Here is a 19,072-nt window from a genome sequence, read left to right as displayed (position 1 = left end):
TGTTTTGTGCTTAACGTATGCTTGAACTTTGTTTTATAGGGATTAGTGGACATCAGTTAGATGTGTAACCTTCTTTCAAGGCCAGAGTAGTTACAGTGTAAGTGGATTGACATCTAACATAACATGGCTGAGTACAATTATAACAATCAATAAATAAAAAAATAAAAAAATAGAATTTCAATTACATTTCTACTTAAATGTGCAAAAATATTAGAACATCAGTCTTTGTGGCATGCAGGTAATCAACTGTTTAAGCTTTTACTATTAACATGTAGAATGAATGTTGCAAATGACTTGAAATTATAGCAACTACAATGTATTGTTAGAGGTAGCATTATGTCCAGCTGGCATGCTAATTGCTAACGTTATATTATCGTTTTATCCCGGAGGGGAAAACTAGTTTCTAATCCTGAGAGAAACACCTCGCCTGAAACACACGATTAGTGCCATGAGTTAGTGAAGCAAATTACAGAACATTGCACACTTATTCACAAGTCAAAACGTGTTCATAGCGGGCACGGCTGAGAATAGCTAGCTAGCTAGATGTTGTTAGCCAGCTTGGACATATGATAGCAAGTTCTAGCATGGCTAGCTCGATCTACTGAGCAAATAAAAGTACATCTAAGACCAGTATTGTGCAGATTAAAACAGTGCAGTGCATGTATTTTATTTTACCTTCGTAGTCGTCCCGACATGACTTTGCCAGGTCTGCTAACTTTGCTGAGCCACGGAAACTGCATTCAGTAGAAGCTTCTGAATGCGGCGCTTCGCGTCCTCCGAGTAAATCGCCAGAAGCGCCGACACATCCTCATCACTCCACCGCTCCGATGATTTATTTAGTGTTGCTATAATAACTGCTTTCACCAAAGTAATCTCTTCGGGTGCGCTGGCCGAAACGAGCAAATACAATGGCCGCTTACAAAAAAAAATTCAGAGTCAAACGGGCGTGGTTTGCATTCCGCACAGCCAATCAGACGTATGAACTATTTTCTCCCACAACAGTCCCTGCTCTCTAGCAGGGACTGAAAAGCGGGTCAGATGAACTAATTTGAACTACTTTAGTTCCTGGGGCTTTTTGGTGTGAACGCAAATATATCGTAGTTCTGATGAACTATTGTGGGAAAAGTACTCCAAAGTACTCCGGTGTGAACGCGCCTTAGCAGAGGGAGGGGAAGCGGCGCTGTGGAACAGCAGAGTGGCGAGTGAGAGCTGTCATCTTCCCTTTACAAGCTTAAAAAATGCATGTAGCTAATGAGATTGAATATAACAATCAAAAATAACAAAATATACACAGCTAGATCAGATCGCGTTTTAGATGCAACTTTAGAGTAGAGGGGAATTATTGAAACGGGATTTGTACAGTGTTCCGCGGCATCCGCCGCTGCGAAAATGTAGGGCAGGGCTCAAAAGTGGGGGGGCCAGTCTCTGGCACTGTTATTTTGGGGGTCGTGGGCTGAAAAGTCTCACCATACTTAATCCTAGACAGTAGCACATGGTAGCCTATATATTGTACGACTTTGTAATTTTTGAATGTTGATATGTATTCGCTCATAGCCTACTGTGCCTTTCACGCAGACAATAAAAGTGAATTTTGAAATGACAAATCTCCCACAGTGTACTGGTGTCGAGGCTCTCTTCAACAATGTCAGCATTCACTTTCAATCCCTCTAATCCAGGGGTCTCCAACCTTTCTTCATCTGAGAGCTACTTTCAAAAAATGAAAGTGGCAAAGAGCTACTTGCATCACATCGCTTACATTTATTCACATAGCCCTCATCAGTTGAATTAAGCTATACTTTTGTACACGTGTGAAATTGCAATACCTAAAGCTTATCAAAAATCTTAACTTCACATCAAAGTCCAAGAAAACGAAGATTTCTCACATATTATTATGGCCCACATAATAAGTACATCACTGAGAATTCACATAAATATCCTTAATCACCACCTTACAAGCATTTCACTCTTTTGTTAGTGAGATGAATGGCACTGCATGGAGTCCACCATACAGGTGTATGCTGGAGTGTACCCACTTAGGTTCACTCTAATAGAGTCATTTAAATGTTCATCAGTCAGTATTGTTCTATATTTAGATTTCATTCATGTCAGAAAAAGCTGCTTCACAAAGGTATGTAAAACAGAACCAAATAAAGCAGACATGTTCAGTGCTGCTTGGTGAATGTTCTTATAGTTTTCTGGGTCTACAAGGCTCCAGAAATGTTGTGAGTTTTGCTGAGACTTAAGCTGAACATTATTTTGGAGATCTCCACAGGATTGACACTGAACAGTTGTTCAGCCATCTTTTTCTTCTTCTTCTTCGTCTTGACATTAAATTATAAACCATAATAAATCAATTGTATAGGTCTAGCCTCCCTTTATCTGTATGTGAAAATGGTTCCATCCTCAAAAACAAAAAACTAATACTTCTGCAGTCTAGCTGCAGCTTCTAGCTACGGTCTACTGTTAAAAAATAAGACACTGAATGTCCTGAATGTGGCATCACACACATGACTTAAGTCTGAACACAGCAGACAACAGGAGTATTTAGAACAGCATTATACAAACAAAGATAGTGCATGTGGGTGCACACTTACATTCTTACTGTTACACATCCATGAATGTATGAGATTAAGTTAGCTTCATCATATCTCAATCAGTGATTAAGTGAATAATAAAGTTTCTATCGGGTCACTATCAGCCTGTCACTCATTATTTTCAGGGAGGGGGCGGGGTTTGGAGGAACGGAGAGGAGACGGTGATCGCGGAAGCTTTCCTCCTGCCTTCACAAACTTTACACAAGTATTTATCAACTGAAAATAGCAAGAGGACATTCATACTCTGCAATCCAAGACTTGATTAAATCCACCATAAACCTGACATGACGATAACGAGTGCTTTTCAAAAAACACAAATCCCTCCGCGTGTGTCTCTGAGCCGCAGCGACAGGGCCTGATTCAGAGCGGGTCATTCTGCTGTTGGTTCTGGACTGGTGCTGGTGGAGAAAGCAGACTGCTCCGTGTGTGGTGTCGCTGTGCTGCTGTCACGTCTGTTCCTTGATCTCTGCGTCACCGACCATTTGATATTCGTATGACAGAAAACATTCTAAAATAAAAAAACGTTATTGTCCAGCCGCGGCCGAAAAATGAATAAGCAACCTTACTACACTATAATCGATAATCGAGCGGCGAGCTACTGAAAAGCTGCCCGCGAGCTACCGGTAGCTCGCGATCGACGTGTTGGAGAGCCCTGCTCTAATCTCTTTCACTAGTTAATCATTGATAGAAATGCAGTAATCTGTTTTTATGACCAGCAGATATATTGGAAAGATGAACTTTAGAATCTGCAAGACTTTCAAGTTCTGACTCAAACATGTTTTTAACCCATTTGTTTCCTCTGTTTGATCATCTGACCAGTGTTCAATCTAAACTTAACCCTTGTACGGTGTTCGGGTCTGTGGGACCAGTTTACATTATTTAGCTAAAGAAAAATGATATGATCAATTATGTTTTCAAACTCACACTCAATGGCCTTGGCTCATTTTCTGTGAAGAACATCAGAACACATTTTCAATGACCACCCACTGTACCCCCCCCCCCCCCCCTACACATTGACATTACATACAGGATGTTCTGGTACACTGGCTAACAAAAGTGTGTGTGTGTGTGTGTGTGTGTGTGTGTGTGTGTGTGTTTGTGTGCAAAATAAAAAAAAAAAAAAAAATAGCATGATGGGTGACCTTTAAGAGAAACTCATGGCTGATGTTCAGTTGATTACTTTCCCTACATTACATCTAGATTTGTGTTACATTAAAATATGTAAAAGCAGCAACACGTCTGGAATCAAAACAGCAAAAAAGCAGAACATTTGAAATGATACAATTTAAAATATGTTTTATTATACAGATGTTTTATGGTCCAGTGTTACTACAGAGCTCCAGAAATATTATTTACATTTTTGCGAATAAAGTGCAAAGATAGATCAAATGTTTGTCTGGAAATAAAGAGTGACATTTGAACATCAGATATTTGTTAAATTATAAACATGTTTGGTTTTAACGACAAAATACAATCGAGTAAATTGAATCGACAGGCTGATGATAAAGAGTCTCTGTACAGAAACACAGACGTCCTGATGAGACTTTCTGTCCAGTATTTCATTATTTTCCCTCGACTTCAAACTGAATTGAGGTGAGAACATTTTACCTGCTTTCAGAATAAATCGTCTTCTCAGAATAAAGCACCATCTTATTTATGATTTGTTTCGTATCGCTCAGAATGATCAGAGGATTTGTTTAAAATGAAAACTCAATCTGAACACGACTGCAGCTGATTCTCGTCGAGTCAATTTCAATCAAATCTGCTGCTGTGATGTTTGTGTGTGTCTGGAGTCTGGAGAGCGCCACTGGACGAACTTCAGGTACATTTTTGACACCTTAAAAAGCTGACTGTCATTTAATCTGGTCCGTCATTACAATAATAAATGTAAGATCTAAAAATGATCAATTAACTATCTTTTTCCAGAGCTTTCAGCAGCATTTCATGGACTTGCTCAGTATGGAGATCACTGTTTCAAACATCCATTTATCAATTATAGCGTCAATTAGCAGCCTTTGGACCAAGGTGTATTTGAAACTGCTCGAAAAGTCTAAATATTTAGGAAGCAGACGGCCTGTAATGTTTCTAATCTTTAACACAAAGTGACTTGCTTTAAATATATTTAAATATCAGTCGTGATGTCGTTGGCGCTCTGCAGACTGTTCAGAGTGAATCAGCTGTTTTCAGATCAGAGAGTCGTTCTGCTTTCCTCTCCGTCTCTCTCCTCGTTCTTCCACTGTGCGTTTGCTTTAAACCTCACACTGTCTCCGTCCTCTGCTGCATTCTCCTGTTCCCTCGCCTGTCAATGAAACAAATACAGGACATTTAATCAAATACTTTAAAGGTCCCCTACTATACTCTTTTTTTCATCAATATATTATAGGTCTCAGATATATACAGAACCTGTCTCTGATTGGCTGAAACACCAAACAGATCATTGCAGCATCCCATAATCCCCTCTGTTTCAGCCCTGTTTCCAAAGTGCTGATTCTCTGTCTGTTACTTTAGATCAGGGGTCGGCAACCTTTTTGATACGGAGTGCCATTCTAAAAAAAAATTGTTATCAGCGTGCCGACGATCGTGAATTATCAACGGGGGGGGGTTGAAGAGCTCGACGAAAACACTCGTGAAAAGTGATGTTTCTAACTCAGTTAATGGGGCTCATTCACTGGAGCTTCCACAAACAACAGCCAACTTAATTGTTACATTCAAATGAAGTACATTATTCAAGTTTACATTAACTTTGGATAATAACACGGGAGAAATGAGCGGAAGCGCTCTCTTTTCCTCTCTCCCCCTCTCCCCCCCCCTCTCTCTCTCCTGACAGCCTGTCAGTATCTCATGCAGCTCACTGATCCAGTAATGAGTGACAGTGAAGAATAAATATATTTATAACTAGTTTAGCTTGTTCCAAAGGTAGATAAAATAGCTAAGTGTGTTAGGTCTAACTCTTGTGTGTTCTGCTCCGCTCACCGGTCCGTCACAGCGGGCGGAGCTGCAGGATTTCTGCTTCACACACACGTTGCATACCGCTATATTACTGTCTTTTTCGGACACCTTAAAATACTGCCAGACTAGTGAAGCCATTTTGGCGAGCTTGTTTTGCCGCACACAGAGAAAAGTGTCATGTATGTTACGTCTCACGATCGGCCTTTTTAGAGAGCACCGATCGATCGGCAGAGAGTGAGTATCGGCCGATATTGATCGCCACGCAAAAACTGCGGCATTTTTACAGCTCCTTAATGCAATTTGTGAAGTGCTTTCCTCTGTGGTGAAACTATCAGCACTGCATTACGGAGGAAAGCGGCAGAAAGTCGCCTGGAGTTAAAGAGTGGGGCTGCATTGCGTGCATGGCTTCCTTCTGCAGGTAACGGGGAGACGCGCTCTGGCGGCGGTCTCGTTCAGGATCCGAAAATAAAATAAATATTTTGTACACTTATTCCACTTATTTCTAGTGTGCCACTGGTTACGGTGCCGCGTGCCATTGGTGGCACGCGTGCCAGGGGTTGCCGACCCCTGCTTTAGATGAAAATAAGGAGCCCCTCCCCACGCCCCTCTGAGAGAGATTTGGTTACAAAGAACTCAATGGTGCTCTAGGAGGAGATTCAGGTGATAAGGTGGGGGGGGGGGGGGTTACCTTGGTTGCTGATTGGCTAATGGTTACACAAGCCAACACATCGTTATGACATCACAAAGTGGCCAAAATCTGATCAGCTCATTTTCAGACAGGTTTTTATATAAATGGATCAGGACAAAAAGAGAGAGAATCTTTGTTCCTGAAACTTTCAGAGTCTCTTTACACAGAGGGGACACATGGTGATGTAGAAGAGACATGGAGAAGAGGGGACACATGTTGATGTAGAAGAGACATGGAGAAGAGGGGACACATGTTGATGTAGAAGAGACATGAAGAAGAGGGGACACATGTTGATGTAGAAGAGACATGAGAAGAGGGGACACATGTTGATGTAGAAGAGACATGGAGAAGAGGGGACACATGTTGATGTAGAAGAGACATGAAGAAGAGGGGACACATGTTGATGTAGAAGAGACATGAAGAAGAGGGGACACATGTTGATGTAGAAGAGACATGAGAAGAGGGGACACATGTTGATGTAGAAGAGACATGAAGAAGAGGGGACACATGTTGATGTAGAAGAGACATGAAGAAGAGGGGACACATGTTGATGTAGAAGAGACATGAAGAAGAGGGGACACATGTTGATGTAGAAGAGACATGAAGAAGAGGGGACACATGTTGATGTAGAAGAGACATGAAGAAGAGGGGACACATGTTGATGTAGAAGAGACATGAAGAAGAGGGGACACATGTTGATGTAGAAGAGACATGGAGAAGAGGGGACACATGTTGATGTAGAAGAGACATGAAGAAGAGGGGACACATGTTGATGTAGAAGAGACATGAGGAAGAGGGGACACATGTTGATGTAGAAGAGACATGAAGAAGAGGGGACACATGTTGATGTAGAAGAGACATGAAGAAGAGGGGACACATGTTGATGTAGAAGAGACATGAAGAAGAGGGGACACATGTTGATGTAGAAGAGACATGAAGAAGAGGGGACACATGTTGATGTAGAAGAGACATGAAGAAGAGGGGACACATGTTGATGTAGAAGAGACATGGAGAAGAGGGGACACATGTTGATGTAGAAGAGACATGAAGAAGAGGGGACACATGTTGATGTAGAAGAGACATGAAGAAGAGGGGACACATGTTGATGTAGAAGAGACATGAAGAAGATGGGACACATGTTGATGTAGAAGAGACATGGAGAAGAGGGGACACATGTTGATGTAGAAGAGACATGAAGAAGAGGGGACACATGTTGATGTAGAAGAGACATGAAGAAGAGGGGACACATGTTGATGTAGAAGAGACATGGAGAAGAGGGGACACATGTTGATGAAGAAGAGACATGAAGAAGAGGGGACACATGTTGATGTAGAAGAGACTGAAGAAGAGGGGACACATGTTGATGTAGAAGAGACATGAAGAAGAGGGGACACATGTTGATGTAGAAGAGACGTGAAGAAGTGGATTTTGCATAATAGGTGACCTTTAAATATACATTCATGCTAGTTAACTTGAGTATTTTCAATTCATTCTACTTTATTTCACAGGGAAATGTTGTACTTTTCCTGTCCAGTTTATGTGTTGATACAATTCTCCTACTTATTAATCTAAATAAAGTCTTTAAAACCCCTCTTGGATCAGCAGGAAAATGCATCATCACAAAGCTGAAACAGGGGGGTTTTTCTTAGGAAAGTGAGGAAAGGATATGAGTTGTCTTAGGACGAAGCTACAAACAAATGATACTTTTATATTTTCAATATCAATAAATGAGTATGATGCGTTGTGTAGATTAAACGACCCATCATCATATGAAGGAGTTAACATTAGCACCACCATAAACATCTAAAAAGCAGTAATATTAATCCAGAAACATATTAAATAATAGTAAATTACTGACAGGCTAAATACTAATACTGTGATACTTAAATACTTATTTTACTTGTAGTAGTGTTGTTTCAGGGCTGGGTAATAAATCAATATTGTGATAGTTGACACAAGTGTTTTCTGTTTGATTTAATTATCACATTTTTATTTGTCTCCAGATTATTTATCAAAATTACAGTATGTAAATATTTGATGGAAGCACCAATAGTGAACCCTACAATATCGTGGTAATATGGATGTGTTTGATAATGTCAAAGACTTTGAAATATGATATCACAAGCTGACTATCAGTATTTATATTGTGACACTTTGAATGAGTCTTCTTCGTACCTGTTCAGACGCTTCCGCCCCGTTCAGAGACTTGTTCCTGTAACAAACAGATTTCATTAGAAGTCTTCAGACGGACGCTGTGAGGAAGAGTGAGGAAGACCATGAGGAGTTTGTGGAGGACTCACGTGTAACCTTCAGCATTTCGCCCGATGTCAAAACTCTCCTTGTCTGAATCCTGCTCGTGTTTCTGACTCCTCTTGAACCTGAGAGAGGAAACACGTCGTCATTTTAAAATGTGACACTTCTACCTTCATTCATGGAGAGTCCTGGGAGCATTCACGCATTGAGACGCTGATATTTAAACATTAAACATGCCTGAGTTATTACCTCTTTGTTTGACTTTAGGCAAAGAGTTGACATTCAAATAAGAAGGATTAGGATACACGTGTTGATTGTAAATGAGCATTGTTGGTCACTGAAATGGGAAGCTCTTTTATTGTTTTTGTAGGGACAGTAAAACATTTATTTAGTGAACTGCCAGAGGTGGGAAGTAGTGGAGTACAAATACTTCGTTAATGTACTTAAGTACATTCTTCTGGTATCAGTACTTTACTCCACTACTTATTTTTACTTTGACTTCTTACATTTTGAACCCAAATACCTGTACTTTCTACTTCTTACATGTTGAACACAAATACCTGTACTTTCTACTTCTTACATGTTGAACACAAATACCTGTACTTTCTACTTCTTACATGTTTAACACAAATACCTGTACTTTCTACTTCTTACATTTTGAACCCAAATACCTGTACTTTCTACTTCTTACATTTTGAACCCAAATACCTGTACTTTCTACTTCTTACATGTTGAACACAAATACCTGTACTTTCTACTTCTTACATGTTTAACACAAATACCTGTACTTTCTACTTCTTACATGTTGAACACAAATACCTGTACTTTCTACTTCTTACATGTTTAACACAAATACCTGTACTTTCTACTTCTTACATTTTCCAAACAGGCTGGTTCCTTTAGTTTGAATGTGTGTTTGGTGGCGTGATCATTATTATTTAGAGTCATTGCGTGCCTATTGATTTGAACACGATCCGTGTATCCATCATTTCCTGGTCTTCTCTAAAGAAGAGGGACCAATGAAAACGTTGTCATGTTGCCGTTGTTCAGCATGGAAACATTCATTAGCTAACAATGACATTATTGTTCTATTAATATAAAGGGAGGTCAGGTACTCTTTAAAACAGCTGCTAGTTATGGGTACTTTTTACTGAAGTACATTTCAAAGCCCTCTTTACTTTTACTTGAGTAAAGAAGTTTAGTCAGTACTTCTACTTTTACCAGAGTATTTTTAAACACAAGTATCTGTACTTCTACTTGAGTAAAGGATGTGTGATCTGTTGCCCTCTCTGGTGATAAATGACAAACACCAGGGACATTAAAGTCAAACAGTGTGAACATAAAGAGCTCCTAGAGGAAAACGCATAATGCATTTATGAAAAATGTGTGCAGAACTTTGACATCATGCGATAGCTCTTCAGGAAAACTATCTAAGCCCTCTCAGTTTATATGTGTTCAGTATATTTAGAATATCCTCAACAAATTAATAATTTGCCTCAGATAGAAAACCGTCAGAATTCTGAGGTCAACCCCATCTAACGTTAAAAAAGACTCATATTAAACCTGCATTGTGTCATTTCTCTCTCCAGGGTGTAATCCAATCCAACCCAACTTTATTTATATATTTAAAAACAACAGAGTTGACCAAAGTGCTGTACATCAATACATATATAAAAAAGCAGCATAAATACATTTAGACTAAACCGATAGGACAAAAAGAAACAAATGTAAAAGCACGAAACAATGAAACCATACTTATAGCCACGGACTGAAAACCCTCATACATGATGTAGAAACATTTTAAAACACAACAAAATAGAAAACCCCAACTTAGAAAACACAGACTGATACGTCTTACACGTGGTCTGCGAAAGCACGGGAGAACAAGCAGGCCTTTAAAGACGATAAAGATGATAGCGACATGCTTTATTGAAGACATCTCGTGTCTCACCTGATGATGAAGGCCACAGCAACGATCAATCCCAGCATGCTCAGCGCCAGCAGGACGCCCAGAGCGATGAGCGCCGGCTGGCTGGAGGCGGGACCTTCAGGTTCTATCTCCACATCGAAGAGCAGCCCGTCCCCGAACACTTTGACCAGCTCCGCCCTCACAGCCGCCGCCTGGCTCTGAAGCTTCCTGCAGGAGGGGGGGGGGGGATGTTAGAGGTAACACACACATCTTCTAACTCATGGGAAGTGCAGACAAACGTTGGTTTTGGAGTTGATACTTAAATAGCTTTTCTGTTTTTCAAAGGAGGAACAGGACTCATTTAATGATACTTTCAGATCCAGTGTGATCACCACTCTGCAGAAATTACTTAAGGCCTGCATTAAACGCTAATCAAATGAGAAAAATGTACTTAGGATGTAAACATTATTTATTATTTTTGTATTTTAATCACCATTTTCTCCATTTAACCATGAATTTTTGGTTTGTAAAGAAAGATAGAAAACATTGAGAAATAACGTCATAATTACCCAGAGCCCAAAGTAACACCTTCACAATGTTTGTTTTACCAAAACATTTAATGTACACTTAATGTATATAATATCATGCTTTATATTTAGTTTACTGTAAATTGGTATTTCAACTTCAATTTTCAAATTTTAGAATTGTTTATTTCTACTCTCAAAGCAGCAAATCTTCACATTTAAGAAGCTGGACATATTTGATATGATTATCAAAATATAGCAGATACATTTTCTGTCAATGGATGAATTGAAGTTATCAGGAGAGCTGTACTTCGCTCAACTGTTGGATGGTTTGATTGTAACATCATATTCTATAACCTCATCATAACTGTTTGGAAAATCCATACAAGGTCATTAACTGTCATTAATAACATAATGAAGTCAAATATTTGTATTAGATTTACACTTGAATCAATGGAAAGAAAAAGTACCTTTAGTAAATGTACTTGGTGACTTTCCACCGCTAACATATATTCTGGTTTCTTTGTAATAACTTGTAAGTAAATCTCTGCATGTTAACGTCAATATCTAACATTAAACAGCAGCTCTTACTGCGTGACGTCCTCCGAGGGAACCACCTTCCCTCCGTCCTCAGAGATGAAGCTGATCAGAGTCCTGATGGAGGCGCTCGCTCTGGACGATCCTCCGTTAGAGCTCCACACCTCCAGGATGTTCACGGTGAAGCCCAGAGCTGCACCCAGAGACCTGCAGGAGACACATGTTAATAACATGGAGAAAACATATCACTGGTCCCCGGCTTGAGCTTCAATCTCAGGATCCATGTATTTCTGATCCTCTCCAGAATGGAAGTAGTCATCACATACAGAGCATCAACTAGTTCCTGAACAGTGTCCTTCACATGCTGATATACTACCAGCTGTTTTAAAGAGTACCTGACCTCCCTTTATATTAATAGAACAATAATGTCATTGTTAGCTAATGAATGTTTCCATGCTGAACAACGGCAACATGACAACGTTTTCATTGGTCCCTCTTCTTTAGAGAAGACCAGGAAATGATGGATACACGGATCGTGTTCAAATCAATAGGCACGCAATGACTCTAAATAATAATGATCACGCCACCAAACACACATTCAAACTAAAGGAACCAGCCTGTTTGGGAAATGTAAGAAGTAGAAAGTTCAGGTATTTGTGTTCAAAATGTAAGAAGTCAAAGTCGTCAGAAAAATAAGTAGTGGAGTAAAGTACTGACACCAGAAAAATGTACTTAAAAAAAAATGTACATAGTACTGCGATCTAAAATACCCAATATTGTAAATGCTAAACTAAGGTGTGTGCTGCCCCCTGCAGGCGGTGGAGGAGCTGTTCAACCTGATGCAGCTGTTCGTGGCTCTGAGCCGACATGAGAGAAGAAGAGCTGGAGGACGTGAAGCAGTTCAAGAAAACAACGAACAGCTGTTACCTTCGCTGCCTGGATGGACGCTCCTGCTGGACCACGCTCATCAGGTACACACACGTGTGTGTGTGTGTGTGTGTGTGTGTGTGTGTGTGTGTGTGTGTGTGTGTGTGTGTGTGTGTGTGTGTGTGTGTGTGTGTGTGTGTGTGTGTGTGTGTGTGTGTGTGTGTGTGTGTGTGTGTACGCGTACAGACAGACAGACAGACAGACAGACAGAGAGCAGGTACTTTCATGGGAGAAAAAGGTTCCCATTTCTGATTGGCTGGGCGGATTGCAAACCACGCCCTGTAAAACTCCCAAAAAGTTTTGTGAAGCCGGCATTTTATTTGCTCGCATTAGCATTATTAGCATTAGCATTAGCCCAGCGCACCAACAGAGAGACTAACTTATGGCAACACAAAATTAAATGTGGGATCGGTGGAGTGATGAGGAGGTGTCGGCGCTTCTGGCGATTTACTCGGGGACTTCGGGTGGCAGTATACGCCGTGAAGTTGTTTACGGCCTGCCAGTAAACCCAAAGCAGAAGAAGAAGAAGTGACGTCAGCGGCTTCATTTGCCTAATCCTCCCTCAGGGACTTATTCCGGTGTTAACGCGATTTACTAAGACAGTTTACGAGACTAAAGAGTTCGGCGGGACTAAGTACTGGGAACTAAGTACTGGGAACTAAGTACGGCAAAGTACTTGGTGTGAAAGCGGCTTATGTTACAGAAGTAAACAAAGGAGTCCAATGGAGGCTTTTCAGGCAGGACAGAAACTCCCTCTGGAGGAACACAGGGATGTTAGCCTCTGAGACCATTCACATGCACTAAAACCTATATTACACTACAGGAGAGGAACGCCCCAAACAGACAGAACAGGGCCTCTTATGAAAGATTGAAGTAAATTGTTTTCAGCTTCCAGATGTTTTCACCAGCTTCAACGTTTCTGCAGAGGAGATGTACGTCTGGAACGTGGATATGTAAGTACCAAACCTTTATTTGATATCACTCTGGGGGGGCTCATGACAGGTTTACCACTTAATTTAATATATTTATTAAATGCTATTATGCTTTGTCGAACCTCACAGTATATATAAATATACAGTTTCTGTCTTCAAGCTAGGTTAATTGATTAAAAACTAAATTATAAAAGTAAATTGTAATGTTTAAGGCAAGTGAATTATAACAAAAAAGTTCAAGGGGAAATACTAGTTTACTTTTTATATAAACCATGTTTACCTAGCTAGATTAAGTGAAAAAAAACGGCAATAAATCTTACTTTAAAGGGGACCTACTGTATCATGCAAAATGCACTTTTTCATGTCTTTTATACATAAATATGTATCCCCGGTGTGTCTGGGAACTCACGCAGCCTCAGAAAATAAAACCCTCTCTCTTTTCCTCCGTACTCAAATCTCTAAAAACGGAGCTGATCCAGATTTGCGTCCGATACGACGTAATATCGGAAATGTAGGCTGGCTTTACACCCACGGCCCTATCAGGAAGTTGCTATCAGAAACAATGCACGACTGTTTTGGACGTAATATGGTCGGTGTTTACATTAGCATCTCTAACACTCAGAGCTAACCTGTACTGGAGAGCATGTGTGTGAAGAAGCAGGAAATAAAAAGGAACTCACCTTGTGGTATAACCGGCAAGAGAGAAAGCCTTTGAGCTCCATACTGTTTCAGAAATAATCCTTGATAATCCATGATATGGCGTTTCATCACCGCAGTATTTAGTTTAGACAGTAGCTGCCGGGTCCCGCATAAGCTCCGCCCCTCTTTTTTTGTTTTAAATCAATTTTTTTTTTATTAAAGCTTTATACCCCAAATCAGCACTTTTCAAACAGGAAGTGAAATAGAGGGATATGAGGCATGGCTAGAATGGGTGATCTGTTTGGTATTTTGAGCAAAACACTTCATAGACATGTTTTTTATATATCTGAGACCTATGCTATAGCCTAAAAATAGCATGATAGGTGACCTTTAAATAACACAGCTGATCAACAACTGGATCATTGGGATTTGAAGTAAATGAAGACAGAGTATCAAAGTGAATAAATATGTATTTAGCAGGAAATGATTGTAATGCATTACTCTTTTTAATGTTGAAGCTACTTGTTATATGTTATAATGCTGCAGTGGAGTTGGAGAAAGGTAAATGTGACTCCTGACTGTTTCTAAGAGAGAATCAAAACAACTCCATCAAATCAAACACGTGGCACAGCTAGTGTTAATTTCGTTGACTAAAACTATGACGAAATATGTTCGTCAACAACCTTTTTTTCCATGACGAAAACGAGACGATGACGAGACGGCACCGACGGCAGTAAACAATAACTGTAACGAAATCATCATGCAATATCGTTGACGAAAAGTGACGAGACGAAAATGTAGTTTACTAAATAAAAACTATGCCAAAATCTCTCTTTACTTTCGTTGACGAAAAATGAGAAGACGAAATATTATCAAAGATAACGTTACATCTCTGATAGTCAGTTTTTCTCCCAGCAGTTCCATTTCCGGTGCTGCGGCTGGGCAGCAGCTGTGTGTCTGTGCCGCGCGCGGCGGTACATTTGAATTACACCGGGCAGCGGCACACTGTGAACTGTCAGGAAGACTCGGGTCTAACTCATGGTCTAACTAACCTTATTTAACAGAAAATAAAATGGCAACAACACGGCTTGGGAGCAGTGGTCGCACTCGCGTTAACCGAATACCCCCCCGTCAGCGCGAGTGAGTGATAAGTTGTGCACTCGACGGGTAATAATGGATTATGACGGAAATGTTACGATCCTGTCTCAGACTGACAACGAAAAAGTCTAAAGCCACCACTGCTTGGGAGAAAGAAACGATGTGATATTTGGGCCCATTTTTGCTACAATGAGCCGGAGAAAAAAAGCGAATGCATTGTTTTATCAGAAGGGAAGCCATGTGGCCATAAAACAGCTGGTAAAAACACCACAAACCTGACCAGATACTCTCTGCAAAGCTGCATTCTTAATCATTCAACCTGTGTTTTTCATCAAATAAGGACAAGATATAATCTTATTGTGAAATAAATTTGACTAAAATGACAAATTATTGGTTTTGGCTAGACTAGTTTGACTGAAATGTTCTATATAATCTGATGACTAAAAAAGACTCAACAGTTTTCATTGACAAAAAATAGACTAAAATAATTAGTTTTCTTTGACTAAAATAAGACTAAAATGCTCAGACTTTTAGTCGACTAAATCTTGACTAAAATAGTTACTGTTTTAGTCGACTAAAATAAGACTAAAATGCTCAGACTTTTAGTCGACTAAAACTTGACTAAATAAAAACAGGATGAAGGTGACTAAATATGGCTAAAACGAAAAAGGAAATTTAACACAGGACTATGACTAAAACTAAATTAAAAAATAGCTGACGAAATTAACACTAGGCACAGCTCCAGTATGCCATGCTTTACACCCCTCATATGTTTTCTGCTGATTCTCCTTCATCAGGGTGGGAGCTTCTTTGTTTACAGCAGGTTAACAACATGACTTCACAAAAGGAAATGTAGATTTCATGAGTTTGGCTGTCAATTCATGTTGAGGTTAAAACAGATGTTTGAAGGGATGCAATGCAAAAAATAAGAAGAGATTAAATCATTAAGAATTATTTATTTATATTATAGTTTGTTGTACAATTGTCTTTTGTCATTTATATTTGTAATTTGTCACATATGACAGATTCACCTGAAGAAACCAATATCAAGTTCAGAGACACATTTCTGCTTCAAACTGCTGGTTATTGAATCATAAGATATCTGAAGCAGCATTACAAATACTAAACTTCATTCTACAGCTGTGATTCCTTTCAGGTTGATAACAACATTTACATTTTCAATCACAATAAATGTTATTGTCCATGTATACAGTACGGAAAACGTCCCAAAGAAACATTGTAACAATGAAAGAATGAAATAGAAGTATTAAATGACTTGCCCGTGGAGAGTAAAACAATATATCCATATCGAAACATAATTCATCAAAAGACCTACAAATATCAAAAAGAATACCCCACCTTTAAAGCTATAAACCCATTATAATAAAGTATAACAAAATGATAAACTATAAAAATGAACAAATAATTACTTTTGTTGCACCGAGACTTTGAGTAAAACGTGTAAAACTCTGTAAATAAAACATGATCAAATCTTTTTAACATTTAAAATCTTACAGACTCAAATTAAATTCTGATTATCATCTGTTGTTTTTTTACCTTGATTATTTCAAAAGGATCTAGACGGACGAAGTCAGAATAAAGTCTGAACTAACACTCCTGAGCATCACAGAGGAATCTCACTTTGACAGATTTTGATATCAGCAGTTTTAGCATCACCAGCTTTTCCAATACTGAAGAATGGGAAGAGTTTCTCAGTGAAAGTGTCTCCGTGAGTGCAGATGGGAGTCATGTCTTCAGGGTCGTAGAAGGACACCTTCCCCTTGTCATAGTGCCAGCTGGACTCTGATCCTCTGGAGATTCTTCTTCACTCTGACTTTCTTACCAGCACCATCAGTGTATTTTCCACTGCGATGTGCTAAACACCAGATTCCATATTCTGGTGAGGGAGGACTCTCTCCCTTCCTGTCAGCTGACTCTTTAGTCAAACCTATACTCCAGACAGGATGATCTCCCACCTCCACCTCCCAGCTGTGTTTCCCTGAGCTGAAGCCCTCAGAGCCCAGAACATCAGCATACTTAGTGCATCTCTCTGGATTATCAGGAAGCTGCTGATCTTTGTCTCCATGTCTCACACTGGTCAGATCATCAGACAGATAGAGCCAGCTGCTTGCAGTGTTTGGGTCCAGAATGACAGGACTGAAGTGGACCTGGTCCTTCATCTTCTCCCAGACTCTGAAGGACAGGTTGCCCAGGTGTTTGGTCACATCTGTCAGCGCTCCTGAGAGCAGCTGTGGGTCTGACAGTGAGCTCTGGACTCTGGCTCTGCTCTGAGTGGCTTTGTAACTGCTGAGGAAGGGCCCGTTGTGTTTCTGCAGCTCTTCTTCAACAGCAGAGATACTGTGTGACAGAGAGGAGATGTGCTCCTGAATGCTCTTCATCTCTCTGCTGATAGTCTTCCCCTTCAGCTCCTCTTCCTCCCTCAGAGCTGCCAGTCTGGACTCCTCTTCCTCTTTCAGGAACTGATGGAGCTTGATGAACTCTGCTCTGATCTGCCTCTCTGTGGACAGCAGCTGCTTCTCGGACAATTGAATCACTTCCTTGTATGTTGTCCTCCACTCCTTTGTATTTGTCCCTCTTGTCCTGCAGAGACTCTAAGTCAGATTTCAGCAGGTCCTTCAGCTCACTGACTGCTTGTTCTACAGGAACCACCTTGTGACTCTGGTGGAGAGAAAACTCACAGACAGGACACACAGCTCTCTCTTCATCCTTACAGAACAATCTAGGCTCTTCTGGATGTTTACTACACACCACGTCCACCTTCTTCTCTCCTTTTTCTGTCTCAGATGATCCAGCTTTCTGTCTCTCAGCAAAGGAGTCAGCCAGCTCCTTCATTGCAAAGTTCACTCCGAGCAAATCTTTAGAAGATTCTCTTTTACAAATGGGACAGTTTTTGTTCTTACTTTGTTCCCAGAATTTCTGCAGGCAGCTCGAACAGAAGCTGTGGTTGCAGCCCAGAGACACGGGATCTCTGAAAGTCTCTGAACACACATGGCAGCTCAGGAAACTTTCAACAAGAACGATTTTCTCAGCCATTTGATATTAAAGTTATTTTCAATAGCAGGACTCACCAACTTCCAATGTCTCTCCACTTCTCCCCAAATATACTCCAAACGTGTCTCGCAGCAGAGATCTCACACCCTGTAATGGCGTCTCAGCTCTGTTCAACAATGTCAAAATCCTCTTTCGTTTTCTCTGCCCTCCGTCACAGGGTGAATTATCAACATCAGGAAAGGCTGCTATGTCATTTATTCACCAGCAGATGGAGTCAGGATGTCTTTCAGAGGGAAATGTACTTTGGTATTCACTTCAGGACGATGACTTTGTCCAGGTAGGCCTATCTGTTGGAAGATAAACACATAAGATTGAATACGTTAAAAAAACAAACAACGTAGGATAAAAAGGAAAAAGCTCATATATCAAAGTTTGAAGTGGACAGTTTTTGTTCTTACTTTGTTCCCAGATGTCTGCAGGCAGCTCGAACAGAAGCTGTGGTTGCAGCTCAGAGACACAGGATCTCTGAAAGTCTCTGAACACACATGGCAGCTCAGGAAACTTCAAGAAGCAGCTCACCTTGTACTTCCCCTCGGTTTGCCTCTTACAGTCCTCTAGCTGTGTTGTTGGAGATCTCCCACAGTGTACTGGTGTCGAGGCTCTCTTCAACAATGTCAGAATTCACTTTCAATCCCTCTAATCGCTTTTACTAGTTAATCATTGATAGAAATGCAGTCATCTGTTTTTATGACCAGCAGATATATTGGAAAGATGAACTTTCAAGTTCTGACTCAAACATGTTTTTAACCCATTTGTTTCCTCTGTTTGATCATCTGACCAGTGTTCAATCTAAACTTAACCCTTGTACGGTGTTCGGGTCTGTGGGAGCCGTTTACATTATTTAGCTTAAGAAAAATGATATGATCAATTATTTGTATTATCTCACACTCAATGGCCTTGGCTCATTTTCTGTGAAAAACATTTATCAGAACACATTTTCAATGACCACC

General features: G+C 40.2%; 1 pseudogene; it reads right to left on the bottom strand.

Moving 5' to 3' along the window:
• Nucleotides 1–15,986: 15,986 nt before the first annotated feature.
• On the bottom strand, nt 15,987–18,175 carry LOC117481839 (annotated as a pseudogene).
• Nucleotides 18,176–19,072: the final 897 nt, after the last annotated feature.

Source organism: Trematomus bernacchii, unplaced genomic scaffold (assembly GCF_902827165.1).
Source record: "Trematomus bernacchii unplaced genomic scaffold, fTreBer1.1, whole genome shotgun sequence".
Taxonomy (NCBI): Eukaryota; Metazoa; Chordata; class Actinopteri; order Perciformes; family Nototheniidae; genus Trematomus; species Trematomus bernacchii.
This window is presented reverse-complemented; position numbering and strand designations above follow the sequence as displayed.